The 14,419-nt window shown below is 40.5% G+C and overlaps 1 protein-coding gene across 1 annotated transcript in view; it reads left to right on the forward strand.

Annotated features, from left to right (window-relative positions):
• Positions 1-5,217: 5,217 nt before the first annotated feature.
• The window catches only part of ADGRL3 (adhesion G protein-coupled receptor L3), a 524,429-nt gene continuing 515,227 nt past the window's right edge, over positions 5,218-14,419 (forward strand). The window contains exons 1-2 of the mRNA XM_038178121.2: positions 5,218-5,358; positions 7,675-7,815. The gene's annotated coding sequence lies outside the window, so the exon portion shown is untranslated. The remainder of the gene's footprint in view (positions 5,359-7,674; positions 7,816-14,419) is intronic.

Raw genomic sequence — 14,419 nt, forward strand, 5'->3', positions numbered from 1 at the left:
CTAACCCAAGCCTGCTCTTTCCCCTGTCATCATAACAGAGATGATTTTTCTCACCCAGAATGAATCACTTCTGCTGCAAGCCTGTGGCAACAAGCATGCCTCTCCAAAAAGGGGAAGGAAAAAAAAAAAAAAGATTTGAAAAAGGGTAATCTTTCCAACAGCAAAACAAGTTGAAACCTGAATTCCTGACTTAGGGCATAATGAGGCAATGCTCCCATGCTCCCATTTTTTTGACTGTCATGGGAATGGCGCACATGTAAAGACTAGATATACAACCCAACCCGAATAAACCTTATAGATAAGGAATAATATGTTGTAAAAAGTGATTGATCACAAAATGGTAAAACAGGCAGGTGTTATCAGAGATTTTTCACAAGGGAAACCTGTTTCTTTACATTAGTCTCCCACAGAAATATATTGTGTCAAGTGTGTTGATAGAGGTATGCTTATGGATACATTTATAATGACTCGTGCCTTTAGGTGTCTTTATTTGGATGAATTAATCTTTTCCTGTTAGGTTAACTCCTGAAATATGTTTCTTTCTTTTTATTATTAGAAAGTCCTTAAACTACAACAGCCTGAAGTGAAAGTTTGGTGATTTTTGTTTGTTTGTTTTGTTTTGTTTTTGTTTGTTTGTCTGTTTTGGTCCATAAATTATTCACAGAAAAATGTATCTTCCATCAGCCCAATGCTACTTGTGAATCTAGGTAAATTCAGTGAACAGAGACAACTGATCTTCAGTTGCATCCAGGCTCAAACCATAGAAAGACACCCAAATCTTATCTGCAGCATTTTCATTTTCCAGCATTATCTTCACATGAGCATCTAAGATGGTTAAATCCAGAAGCCACTGGCATAGAAATTTAGCTGTTTCCTCTATGCCTAGTTAGCTGCCTGCATCTGACAGCCCTTTGGTGTGACAATGGATGCTACAGCCTAGAGAGCACTTTGAAAATCTGGGCCCAGTTACAAGTGCTGTGTTCTTTTTAAAATTTGCCCTGATGTGTACTGTGAGTTTTGCATCCCTGTCAGGTTTTGGTTTCTCTCCTTGGTCCCCTGTGTTAACAGGCCAACCTAAGATTTTGCTGTTTTTCCAGCTGAGCTGACAGTGGGAGAGTTTTGTCACAACCATTCACAGAGGCTGTTTGGGATTTAATGGCTTCTAGCAGACAGCTGAAGCAAAATGTCCTATTGCACCAATAATTTCAACTCAGCTGTGACAATTTGCAGAAGCCAAGGATCCAGTCCCAAATCGGGTGGCTTCTAAATTCACATTTTTCTAAGAGTAGTTGCCAAATATTTATAAATCCTGCAAGAGCCTTAAAGCAAAAGCGAGGAATCATCCCTGTCCTAGACTCTGCCTGATGCCAGGGAAAGCTACTTTCATTTCACTCGTAAAGGCTCGAGAAAATCACTTCCATTGATGAGAGTGGGAGATGGGGCAAGAGTTACTACCAAAGAAACAATATCATCCAGCCTTTTTTTTTCTTTCTTTTTTTTTTTTTTTTTCACTTCTCTATGTGGGGAAGTGATAATGAGATTAGTGCTTAAACGCCTTTAAGAACTTTATGGTTTTGCAGCACGATGAAAACAAGTGCACACAACTTAGGCACACACTCCCTTACAATGGGGTCCTAATGCTCCCGTGGTGGGTGACTGGTGTTTCCCCATGGAGCAGGACTCCCTACAGCAGTAGGCTTATTCTTTTCCTTTTTTTTTTTTTCTTTCCTTTTTTTTTTTTTTTTTTTTTCCTTTCTCTTTTCCTTTCTCTTTAGCTGGTTTCCCCTAGTGTAAGGAACTCCTTAAAAAATTGAAAGAGTGTTATTTAAAGCTCACCTGCAGTCTGATTCGGGGTCTGGTCAGCCCATCCACCATTCTTTATGCCGCCACCTTGCAGCATGTATCAAAATCACTCTCCTGTTAAGCAAGCAATGACTCTCCACATTTAATGAGTAGAAAACAAGAATGTCTCGGATATTTTTCCTTGGCGATAAAACATTGTGAGCTCTCTTGGCTTTGCTGTTTCTATGTCCTGTGTATCTTAAAGTACTGTTGTCTTCCACTTTCTTCAAGCGTATGATCAAACAGAAAAGACTTGGCATCTTCATGTCCAAGCTGCATGGGAAGGGACAAGGGTGGCCATGGTCCCTCACCTACCCTGTTGGGTGTCCCCCCACCACACTCTTTGCAGGATGGGGAAATGGTTATTCGTGCTTTGCCTGCAGTCCAGATATGTTGCATCCCAGCATGGTCTGCTGCAGAGCCTCGGTGAATCACATCCAACATCCCCGTAAACATTTCTCTTCAACAACAGCCCTGCAGGCCACCGCCACGTATTTGCATTACCGTACAAATACTTTCTGTTGTGAGCAACATAAGAAATCATTGCCCATTGTGTTTCAGCTCCGTTAGCATTTTCTGAAAATAGAACATAAGCTGAAGTGGCGTAATGTTGTGCTTCGAGTCTGGGTTTGAGGGTTTGAGTTTTTTCCCTCTACTATGTTCATCCTCTTCCAATGATCTGGTGGTGGAGCATCTGTCACTGAACAGCAAGTTTTGCGCCCATATTGCTACTTCTGAGGCACTTGAAATAAGACATCCTCCTTTTAGCAGAAGGCTGGATTTTGGTTACCAGATGTACAGGAGGCATTACACCTGTATGTGAGGGGCAGCTCTGTCCAGGGCACAGCACACCCACTGCTTGGCAGCACGCAACATCCAGGCAAGGAAATAAAAATACTGTATCAAGATGAAAATGCAAGATAGGTGCAGATGGGCTTGAGTGTAATACAATTCAAGCTGAGATTTGATCTCCGTTTATGTATTGTGTCACTTTACACCATGGTGGCTCTGCATTTTGCGGTTCATTTAAGGAGCCAGATTTGTTTTTAATTTTGGTGTTTGTGTTGTATTTGAAATGGGCATTCTCACTAGAAATCCTGGGTTTTATCATTAAAAATGTGACAAATGCAGCTAAATTCAAACCCTGTGATGCTGTATACATATCCATACCACTTACCCACTTCTGCTATGAGCATAAACCAGTCCAACATAAGCACCTGTGTGTCAGTAAAGCTGCACTCCACAATGAGGTATGAAAGTATCCCAGCTGTTGCATACAGGAAAGGCTTTGTGTCTTGGCTCTTAGAGGTGTTTTCCTGCAGTTCCCCTCCTGCTTCCCTAATTCCCTCCCTTGCTGCTCTCCTCCAGGACACCTCTGCTGCGGTTCCCACCAGATCAGCTGTTTTTGATGGCTGAGACAGCATGGGGAGCCCACGCCTGCCCCCAGCCTTGCTTCTCTGTGGTTTCTGCTGAGTGCTGGGGAAAAGATCCACACTGGTGAGCTAAACCTACACGTATACACATATATCCATGTATTCATACATGTATGTGCACATATATATATATAAATATACAAATATAAACATATATAATTATAAATAGATATATATTGAACATATATATGTATGTAGAAATGCATGTATTAATATTAGAAATAAATCACTGGACCTAGATGATCTTGAGGTATTAAACTGATTTCCATCCCTCCTCCCCACTCCAATAATATAAGAAGGAAAAAAAAAAAAAATCTAGTGTTTTAATTCCTTAATAAGAATCCTTGAAATATACATTTCATTTGATCAGCCTAGCTATCTGACAAGGGCAAAGCTATTTATGACAGAACAGATATTTTATCTCCCCCCAAAATATAATAAAAAATCAATTTCTCAATGAGAAGTATATCAAGAAATAAATTCAGCCTGATATTCTACTATAGCACAACAATTACTACTGGAAACTCATAAACAACCAGAGACCCATCAATATATTAGTGAAAGGTAAATATGGTATTGATTTTTGAAAGAAAAACAAAAGTAAGAGGTGAAAATGCTTCCTAGGGAAATAAATCTTCTAAAAAATGAAAGAACCGATATCAGCAGAGTTATCTCTGAGCACACAGAGGAAGAATAAATGTATAAACTCTGCTAGATCCCATAAAAAATAAATCTCTATGCATATATAATTAGATTAAAATATAAAATATAAAATATAAAATATAACATACAACATATAACATATAACATATAACATACAACATATAACATATAAAATGAATGTTTTATTTATTTGATTTTTATTGCTTTATATTTTAATATATGGTATAATATATAACTATAACATATTTTATGTATTTATACGTATTTTGTTAACAAAAAATGAAATACAGAATCAGTGAGTAAACGGTGTTTGGTAAATGTGGTGCCATTGATTTTATACCTTCATAAGATATTTTTTATGGAACTGTATTTTAGAAATATAAACTGATTTACAGACTCTGAAGTAGATTCATGCATAATACAAAAACCAAGTGTTTGTGATCACTCACTAGAAGAAAAACACCTGTAAAGCACTGACAATCTCTCATTTGTTCTCTGTAAATTTTGCTGCAAGATACTTCTTCTGGTAAAGCTTAGTAACAGTCTCATAAATGCCCTGTGCTTGCTTTTGTCATTTTATGGTTTCTTAATTGGGGTTCTTAAAATATTCACTTAGCACACAGGGGAGGTAAAGCAGTACTGTACCATTTAAGTAACTGATCACATCGCAAAAAGCATTAGTCTGGGATGTATTAATGTAATTTGCCAGCAACCAGCATATTAAACATGTTTGCATTACACGTTTCTTGAAAATTTTCAAGTAACAAACAAATCAGTAACAATCAGGCTGTTTGTATGTACTTCATGAATGAAAATAAGAAGCAAAGTCATTAATGAATTGTTCCCCAGTTCTGCTCTCAAGCATTTTGAGAGCTGGCAAAAAGTCCACGGAAGGAGCAACGGTAAATAACAGCACGTAATATGGAGACGTGCGATCAGGTAGCGTAACAGAGTTTAGTGGCAGGCCCTGACTTAGTCGACATTCTCATGAATGTTCTCAAAGCAGGAGTAAACAGAAACATAATGAAATCTGGGGACAGCTGGTAAGAATTGTCCATGCTACTATCAAAGAAAGGGGAATAAATAATCCAAAAGAAACGAGGTGTGTGGATGCCAAATAAAATGACATTGCTTGCTAAATAAAATGAAGAAAAACCTTCCATGCATACTTATGAGGAGAACCACAGGTATGCCTCTAATTAATTTCCTGGCCAGGCACCAATTACCAGGTTCAGCTGGGAATAATCAGAGCAGCTCTATAGCAGTTGATGGAGCCATCAGTAAGGAATGAAAGAGGAGTGAGTTAGTGTTTGCTGTGCTATTTATATGGCAGAGAGTAGTGCTTCAGATGCAACCTAGAGCAAGTCTTCTTGCTGCTGAGGCAGCCCTTAATCCTAAATCTCTCAATTAAGCCTATGCTGTGAGTACTTTCCAAAATCTGTGATATTACTCTTTTCAAAGAGTGGGGGTGAATAATACCAAAGATGTTTTTATAGATCTTTAAGCTTGAAATGAGGCACCTAAAGGTGGTAAACTAGCATATGACTTCCAGAACATTACTTGTCCTGACTGTCTTTCTGATTCCATACTGGGAAAAAAATGTTGCTGCTGAGGCCTAGAAGTACTGTTTTGCTTGTTGTTCTTATTACAAGCCCTTCATGCTTTATTCAGACAACTTCAATGAGTATATATATTTTATTTTTCACTTAAACCCTGCCAGTGAAATCAGCCTCATCTACGAATTGTTCTGCATTATCAGTAAGCAACTACTTTCCAGTATTGCAAGCTTTGTGTGTTTAATTGTTCTTAGTGAATAGGGAAATGTATCTTGGTAGCAGAATAACTGTTTATGTGGCAATGCAATGGTCTCACACTTATTCTGAATAGAGAATTCTTTGCACATAGTTGGTTTTGGTATTTTTCTTGTTTTGTGCCCTGAAGTTTGTCATAGTGGGGGAAGCGAGGACAGGGAGACACCTGCTGTGATTGTGGGAATGACAGATCAATTTAACTGGAAGGAAAAAAAAATGCTCTATGAAGGGACAGCACCTGGCTATGTCACTGGTTAAGAATAGAAAGTAGGTAAAGTAGGTGGTATGAGTTAATAATTGGTCTCAGTGTGGATGGAGCTTGCTGACAGAGCTCCTAAAAGCTGCGTGCTAAGAGTTGTTCTGTTCAACATACTTATAAAGGATATAAAGTGAAAACAAGGGTTGACTGAAAAATTACAAGTTATATTCTAAGGTAGAGAGCCTAGGTAATAGAAGAGCAGGGACTGGAAAGACTTTCAGAGGAGAGTGACACAGGTGACAAAGCATGTGGGACAGTTTCTCCATGGCAAACAAGCTATGAATTCTTGCTCTGGGGAAGATTTGAATGAGAGGAGACTTCCCATGGCAGTCTGTAGGCTGTAATGCTAGGATGAGGCAGGCACAAAGGAAACCCATGGAGGTGGTGGGATGCAGCTTCACTGAGGTTTTACTATGGGCTGCTCTATTGATGCCTCACATCTTTGTGGCTTCAAGGGAGAAAACGAGCTTATAGGGGAATGCAGAGAGCATTGCTAAGCTTGAAGAAACCACACTTAAATGAGAAACTCCCTGAGAAGAAAGTGGGTGGGAAAGTATTTAGGAGAAAGTACCATGTGTGCTCATGCCACTCTTGCATTCCAGCTGTACCCTTACGAACACATCTAGGGAGGAACATGTGGTGTGTGCGTAAGCTGTTTTCATGCAGAACATGAACCATCTGCTGCTTTTAAAACTTCTGAAGCTGAGCAGCCTTCTCTCCCTGATCGGACCTCATCTTTAAAATGATGATCAAATTTTGGGACTTCTGTTCTTGCTTTTGCAGCCCTGAACATTGCTCTTGGGAAGTATTTTGGAGTGACAGTTTCAGCAACTGGAAGGAGAAACAAAAAAGACATGATAATCACTGTCAAAAAAAAAAAAAAAAGGACTGGAAAAAGACACCGAGAGATTAATTATGGTTGCAAAGGAATGGGCTTCTTGTACGAGTGACGATAAAATAAAAATAGAGGGAAGGAAGAACAGCATGGGAATTGCAGTCAGGTTTCAGGGACTATTAGCTGTTCTGCTAATAATCATACCAGTATGGCTAGAGATTATTAAATTGGTGCAGCCTCAAAAGCTGTCAGATTGTGCACCACGTATTCTTCAAGAGATACAGAATGCAAGGAGTTTTAAAACAATAGGGAAGTAATTGGAGATGTGTTGCTATCTTGGTCCAAGTGAGAAAAGTTAACGTATAAAAATCCATTGGAGATTTTCTTTTTTCCTGTTAATGGGCATAAGGTATGCGTTAGCAGGTCCAGCACAGTGGCCTTCAAAAGTAAGGAGGGGTATTGCAGCATCATGCATACTGCTTTTCTACTTCATGTGAATGTCAGACTGAAAATGGGGGAAATGACAAATATGTATGATCCCAAGGACATGGGAAGCATAAATGCTTCCAAGTAATTGCAAATTACTTGAAAGGAAAACTAGTAGAGTACTGCATATATTAGAAACACAAGCCATGGGTTCCCTCCCCCCCCACCCCGGCACACACACCCCCCAAAAAAAAGGTAATAGCATTCAAATTCATTAATAGCTGGACCCCCTGAAAATGTATATAGTAGAGGGGGAAAAATAATAAAAACAGTAACAGTGGTCTTTGGTTATAATTAATACAGCTACAGGAGCATGTACTAATGTTTAGTATTTATATACTATAGAATAGAAAAACCAGATGCTTCAAGATGAATATTGAGATGTGGCTTGTCTGCAGGAGGAATGGACCCAACCTGATGAAGCAGGTGGCCTCTTCTTGCCTGGTATTCTTTGTACAGGAAGGTCATGCATGAGTGATAATACAGGTAAGCCTGAACAGCTAAAATGCACTCTTCTGTCTTGCCCACTTCACCCCCTCCAGCTTCTGCGTGCAGGATAAGTTCTGTAGCCTGAGGACACTTCACCGTCAACCCCTGTTTAACCCAGGGGCTGGGATATGCAGGACTGTTTTTCTGAAGCAACATTTAAAGGTCCCCACTGTCAGTATAATATTTTACTTTTTTCCTCCCTGAATTAAACAGTGGTTTTATCTCGTTTGGGAAAACTTTTCCCTTTGAATCAAGTGTAAAAGTAAATATGTTCTGCTTTAAAAGTATAAATGAGCCCCAGAGACTTGTAAGAGGGGGATGTTCAAGGTCAGAAGAAGGAAAGTCAGAAGAATGAGGTGTTTGGTCACTGAGCCAACATACAGCATATCCACACGTATGTCAGTCATTGAGAGGTTATGAAGGAGTAGACAACACCAGAGCTTTGAATCTTTCAAGTCTGAGGACAGCCACTTCCACAATTTACTAACAGACTAGTTGGTGTTGTTTGTTTGTTTTAAAGTCAGCAGTAATAGAAGCAAAACTTAATTCATGAGCTTCATCTCTTTCAGTATAGCAGAGCAGAAGGGCAAAAAGCTAGTATGCAAGAGATAACAAGGAAAGCAGTGCAAGTAAAAGAAAACAAACTAAAACAACAGTCCAATGTAGTGCTGTTGTGTTCTTTGACTTGGAATGGAACATCGCAGAGACCAAGGGTTTTATCCTGCTTTAGGATCGCAAATCTGATTGTTCTGCCTGCCAGTGCTTATCTTCAACATGCAAGTAGGCACACAATACAAAAAATTTTGGGGCTCTATTTAAAAACAGTTTGTCTATTGCAGAGCTTTAAAAAGCAACAGGCAAGTAAGGCATGCCCAACCTACATTTAAATCTAGGTTATCTCAGATGGATCACCACAAAGTGGATATTTTTCCATCAAATTTGATGGATTTGGGAATTTCTATTCCCAGATACAGGGTATCTATCCATCTCCATGAAATAATTGTGAACAGGCATGTGGCACCAGGTAAGAAATGCTGGAGAAACAAGCTGTGCAGATCTCTTGCTGCACAGATCTGCAAGTTGTGGCTGAACAGGACATACCAGGAGAAAAGGGTACCCTGGATAAGAAAAACAGATGTATGATCTGTGCATGTTGGTGAATACACATCAGCTGAAGTGAGCTAAGGTCTGGGCCCAAAGGCACACTTCCTGGGGAAGAAATCTCATCTTTGTGGCTGTCCTCAGACTTCAGAATCAACACAGTGCTCTTGTGAGATAAGAACCTGCTGGTGACTGCTGAGGCTTTGTTTTGAGTACAGAACTGATGTCGTCTCCAACCCATTTACAGCTCAGTGTTTGAGTGTTGAAATAGGAGTTTGCTCCTTCTGTTTGTTCCTCCATCTGGGTGTCCTCATGGACTGCAATTCCTCATGTGTAATACTGAAGAGCACAAAATACGGATGAAAGTCAAAACTGACGTAGCAGTTTGTTTGGAAAATGAGATGTGAAACTTCTGTCACTGTATACTGGGCTTTGGGGGGTTGACTGAGACCAGTGAAAGAGTGTGGTGATATGGGAGCCAGCCACTTGCTGGTCAGTTTACAGGGCCTGGTGCTGGGATCCAGTCTCCAAAAGTACCACATCTGAAAAGCAGTTTGAATGAAATGCTTGGAATAATGTCCAAGCATCAAAACTGCCTACTTCTCTTCATTATATCAATGTTAGTATCTCTCAAGTCACTATTCTGCTTTGATCTTGTTTCACTGAGAAACTGTTATGTATACTAATCTATTTGTGGTACGTCCTATACATTAGGGTGTCTGGATTAATTTGGAAATCTTAAAAGGTGTATTTGAGTTATTGATTGTACAGCTCAGAAAATGAAGTGGGATGGGACAGATTTCAGTGTTATGAATAATAAACACTACTCAAGTGAAGTTACTGAATGATGAGTTCAAACTCAAGGAGATGCTACCATGACACATCCTATACATGCTAATATCAGGCTACCTACAGTCTTTCTGCGTGCTTATTTAATAACCATGAAGTAGTATGGATTAATGTGTAAGGGATTTAGGAGCACAAGTCCTGTTGGCTTGTGGTGAGATGTGTCTGAAATTTCTTTTGAAATCTGCTCCTGTTATCAGTCAAGCTCAGATTTCCATTTAGATACTGAAAGGTCCCTGAAAGCATGCACACCCTCCTCCCCCCCCCTTTTTTTTTTTTCCAATGTGCTGGTAGATAAAAACTTTATAGTCCGGCCTATTAGCCTTCATACAAGGTGTTAGACACATCTTGCTGGCTGTTCCTTCTCTTTCAGAATGTGTTTCAGCAAGTCTTTCTCAGCTCTAATGAGCACAAAACGAATTGGATTCTTCTATACCCATACTTATAAACATCTAGCTCTGAAGTTGCCCTATTTGTGCTATTAGAGTCAGTATCTTTGCAATGGCAAAGATGCTGGCACACGACATCTCTGACAGTCCTCTAGTGAGGGTCCACTGGGCCTTTATGTGTTGTTAATCTCTTCTGATTTGTTCTGTTCCTCAGTGTTTTGCTTTCCCTTTCATCACCTCACACTACACTATCTGAAGAGTAGATCTCCCACTTGTTGTGGATCATTTTCCTGTGACCCTATCAAAGTAAACATGAAAAGATTTATAAAAATGCATGTGCAAAACAAAGATGTGCCAATCAGCTGTACAGAAGGGGGTGAAATCATATTTCAATGACAGCTGATACAGGTTAAAAGAAAAGTGAACTTATTAAAAAATTATTCCACTGATTTTTGATTTGGAACCCAGAAGGCAAAAAGATCACAAAGGAGACCAAAAAGATCAGTCACACACAGCAACTGATTTCTTAAAACCATGATTTTATGTATAATCACTTAGGCTTTGTTTGGACTCAGTCTTGTCTATTCTTTTGTTTGTTTGTATTTTTTCCCCTCTTCATCAAATTGTATGCACCAAGTATCTGCCTAAGACTTCACTTTACGTATGTTTAACTGAAGGGGGCTTCTCTGCTCTTTGGTACAAACTAGTCTACCTGGTTTCATTATTTGAAATCTTCCAAAACTTCCCTTGCAATATTGATTTCTCTCTTTTTGTAACCTGATTCAGTCTTCTTAAAAATTAGGATCGCTTTACCCCTGCAGCGTAACCCCAAGTGAGAAAGTTAATTTCCTATTCAGTTTAGAGTTTCGCCTTTTAATACCATGCATACTAAATTCACATCACTGCGGTTGAAGTCCTCAGAGAGATCCCTTAAAACACTGACTTCTTAGCTATGATCATTTCCTACTTTTGTTACACAAATGGCTTTAAATCCTCTCACTGCGCTGCGAGAAGAGCAGCGTTTTTCCCTTTGTATCTTCTCTTGATACTGCTCACCAGGAGCTAGGTGAGATAAGTGGTTACAGATGATACAAGCATTATAGGATCCATGGCTAAAAGTACTGCAAAAGCACCGTGCCCAGCAGTCCCTGAGGGGCAATACAATATTCCTGCCAGTAGCTCAAATTTCTCTCAAGGCCAGCAAGCAATGTGAACTGGAACCTTATTCTTCTGGACATCAGCATAATTCATCCTGCATGCTAATGCTGCGGTGGATGCCAGGAGTGGATTTCCTCCTCTTCTTCATGGGAGATTTTGGTTTCTCGTAGCATGTAAAGGCTCCGTGGTCCTGGCTGATGGAGTCACGCTAAGGTGCAGCACACAGCATATGGCTTCAAATACCCTATAGATTAAGACTAACACATTGTTTTCCTACGGAATATGAGTGCCAAGTAGATATGTCATGCTGTACTATTCATGTACAGCATCCTATTTTCTCTAATGCCATAAAAGAATAAATGGACAAGCAGCCTGGAAATTACTGCCCACCTCCCTCATAGGTCCTGAGAGTCATTCTGACTCTTCATCTTAATCCCAGCTGCTGCTTTTGCTGTTTATTGAATTTCTCCTGGTTTCCCTGAAATTCTCCAACTTTTACCAGCAGCTGCAACCAATCAACCCCCCTGCCTCCAAATCTGCTGCCAGTCCTAGGGCAACCTCTCTGGCTGCGTGGCTTATTTTCCCTCTCCTATTTCTGCTTCCTGTTGGTTCAACAATAACTACATGGAGGGGCATTTAATTGCTCTTTCCATTTAGCCTGGATGAAGTGTACTCAGCACACCCATGTGCTTTACCGTGGCTTCTAGATCAAAGTCCCTCTTTTACAACAGTTCTTTACATCTTCCAGACTAACTTTTCCACCCACAAAGAGAGGCTTTTACCTTCCTTTTCCAAAATGTGTATAGCACTTCAAAAATGCTGAGCCAGATCTGTGAATTCAGGAGTCAAACTTAATTTCAGAGATCAAATTAATGAAAAACAAGACTAAACAAGTTTTCTAAGTACTGGTTCTAGTGACAACTTCTATTTTCTACCACATTATTTATGTACTGAAACAACATAGGTCATGCTTTCCAAACATCTAAAGTCTTACAGGAACATGGTATTGTTGAGCTTCAATTAAGCTAAATTATTAATGATTTTTGTGTCTAATTGCATTATTTCCTCAACTACGGAAAGATTTGGGTCAGCAGCTCAGATAATTCTTATGCAGGGCTATTTTGTGAGCCATGTCCAAGCTACCAGTCACCACCAGTTTTCTGCAGTGTGTTTGCATGGCCTTCCCAGTCGCGATGGCTTTGTGAGCAAGGTGGATCTCGATATGTACATCAAGGATGGTAATCTGCTTCAACCAGATGTCATGCTTTTGGGGGCAGCACCCTACCCTGAGCATCTGTGCTAGAAATTCTTCCTATGTCCCTACTGCCTCCCCTTCAAGAAGCAGAGAAACAGCACCACTGCTTACAGAAAGAGGAGTACAGAAGAAGTACCTCTTCCACTGAGAGACTAGGAACCCATCTTCCACAGTGCAAGACTTTGGGATTACTGATATGGACTGAGAGGAAATAAATCAACTGCAAATTAGGGACTGGATGCTCCATGGCACTTTCTGTCCTTTGTGCTGTTCTGATGGTGCCAGGCTCTTACAAACCTGTTTTAACTGGCTGGTGTGCCAGTATTAAATAAATTATTGCTAAATAAAAAGGTATTATTTGATTTTTTTTTTTATATTTTCAAGTATTGAAAGGTTGCAATGAGGTCTTCCCTGAACCATCTCTTCTCTAGGCTGAACATCCCCAGCCCTCTCTGTCTTTCTTCATAGGAGAGGTGCTTCAGCCCTCTGATCATCTTCGTAGCCCTCTTCTGGACTCTCTCCAACAGGTCCACGTACTTCTTGTGCTGGGGGCACCAAACCTGGGTTCTGTACTCCAGGTGGGGCCTCACAAGGGCAGAGCAGAAGGGGACAATCACCTTCTTCCACCTGCTGGTGATGCAGCCCAGGACACTGTTAGTCTTTTGGGCTGCAAGTGTGCACTGCTGGCTCATGTTGAGCCTTTTGTCTACCAGAACCCTCAAGTCCTTTTCTGCAGGGCTGCTCTCAATGAGTTCTTAACCCAGCCTGTACTCCTGTCCAGGATTGCCCCAACCCAGGTGCAGCACCCTGCACTTTCACTTGTTGAACCTTATTAGGTTCACATGGGCCCACTTCTCTAGTCTCTCCAGCTCTCTTCAAATGGCATCTTTTCCTTCTTTGCTATCAACCACACCACTCAGCTTGGCGCCCTCTGTAAATATGTAGAGGGTGTGCTCGGTCCCATCATCTATGCTCCTGATGAAGGTATTAAAAAATCACTGGTCCCAAGACAGATCTCTGAGGGATACCACTCATCGCTGGCCTCCATCTGGACATAGAGGCATTGACCACTACTCTCTGGCTGTGACCTGCAAGCCAATTCCTTATCTGCTGGATGATCCACCCTTCAAATCCATATCTTTCTAATTTAGAGATTGGGATGTCATGTGGGACCTTGCCAAAGCCCGTAGAGAAACCCAAGTAGATGACATCCGTCAGTCTTCCCTTGTCAACTGATGCAGTTACTCCATCATAGAAGGCCATTAGATCGGTCAGGCACAATTTTCCCTTGGTGAAGCCAGGCTGCCTGTCTCCAATCACCTCCTTGTCCTGTATGTGCTTAACATTGCTTCCAGGAGGATCTTTTCCATGATCTTCCTAGGCACAGAGATGAGGCTCACTGATCAGTAGTTCCCCAGGTCCTTATTTCTGCCCTTTTTAAAAATATGAGTGATGTTTCCATTTCCCAGTCACTAGGGACTTCACCTGAATGCCAGGACTTTTCAAATATGATGCAGAGAGGCTTGGCAACTACATCAGCCAATTGCTTCAGGACCCTGGCATGCGTGTTATCAGGGTCTGTAGACTTGTAGCTGTTAATTTGCACCAGGAGGTCCCAAACTTGCTCTTCGTTTAGAATGTTCATAGGCCTAGAGAAATGATATTCAAATGGAGGTGAAGGTATGTGTCATGAAGAAGAGACTGAAAAAGAAGGAAAATTTGCGCCAATTATCCACAAACTAATGATTGCACATCCTCAGAGTTTCACTTATTATAGAAAGAAAAGTGAACAATAATGCAAGAGATGTACCACTGAAGTACTGAAAAAGTCTTACCTCTGACTTGTTTTTGA

Source organism: Anas platyrhynchos, chromosome 4 (assembly GCF_047663525.1).
Source record: "Anas platyrhynchos isolate ZD024472 breed Pekin duck chromosome 4, IASCAAS_PekinDuck_T2T, whole genome shotgun sequence".
NCBI classification, from domain to species: Eukaryota; Metazoa; Chordata; class Aves; order Anseriformes; family Anatidae; genus Anas; species Anas platyrhynchos.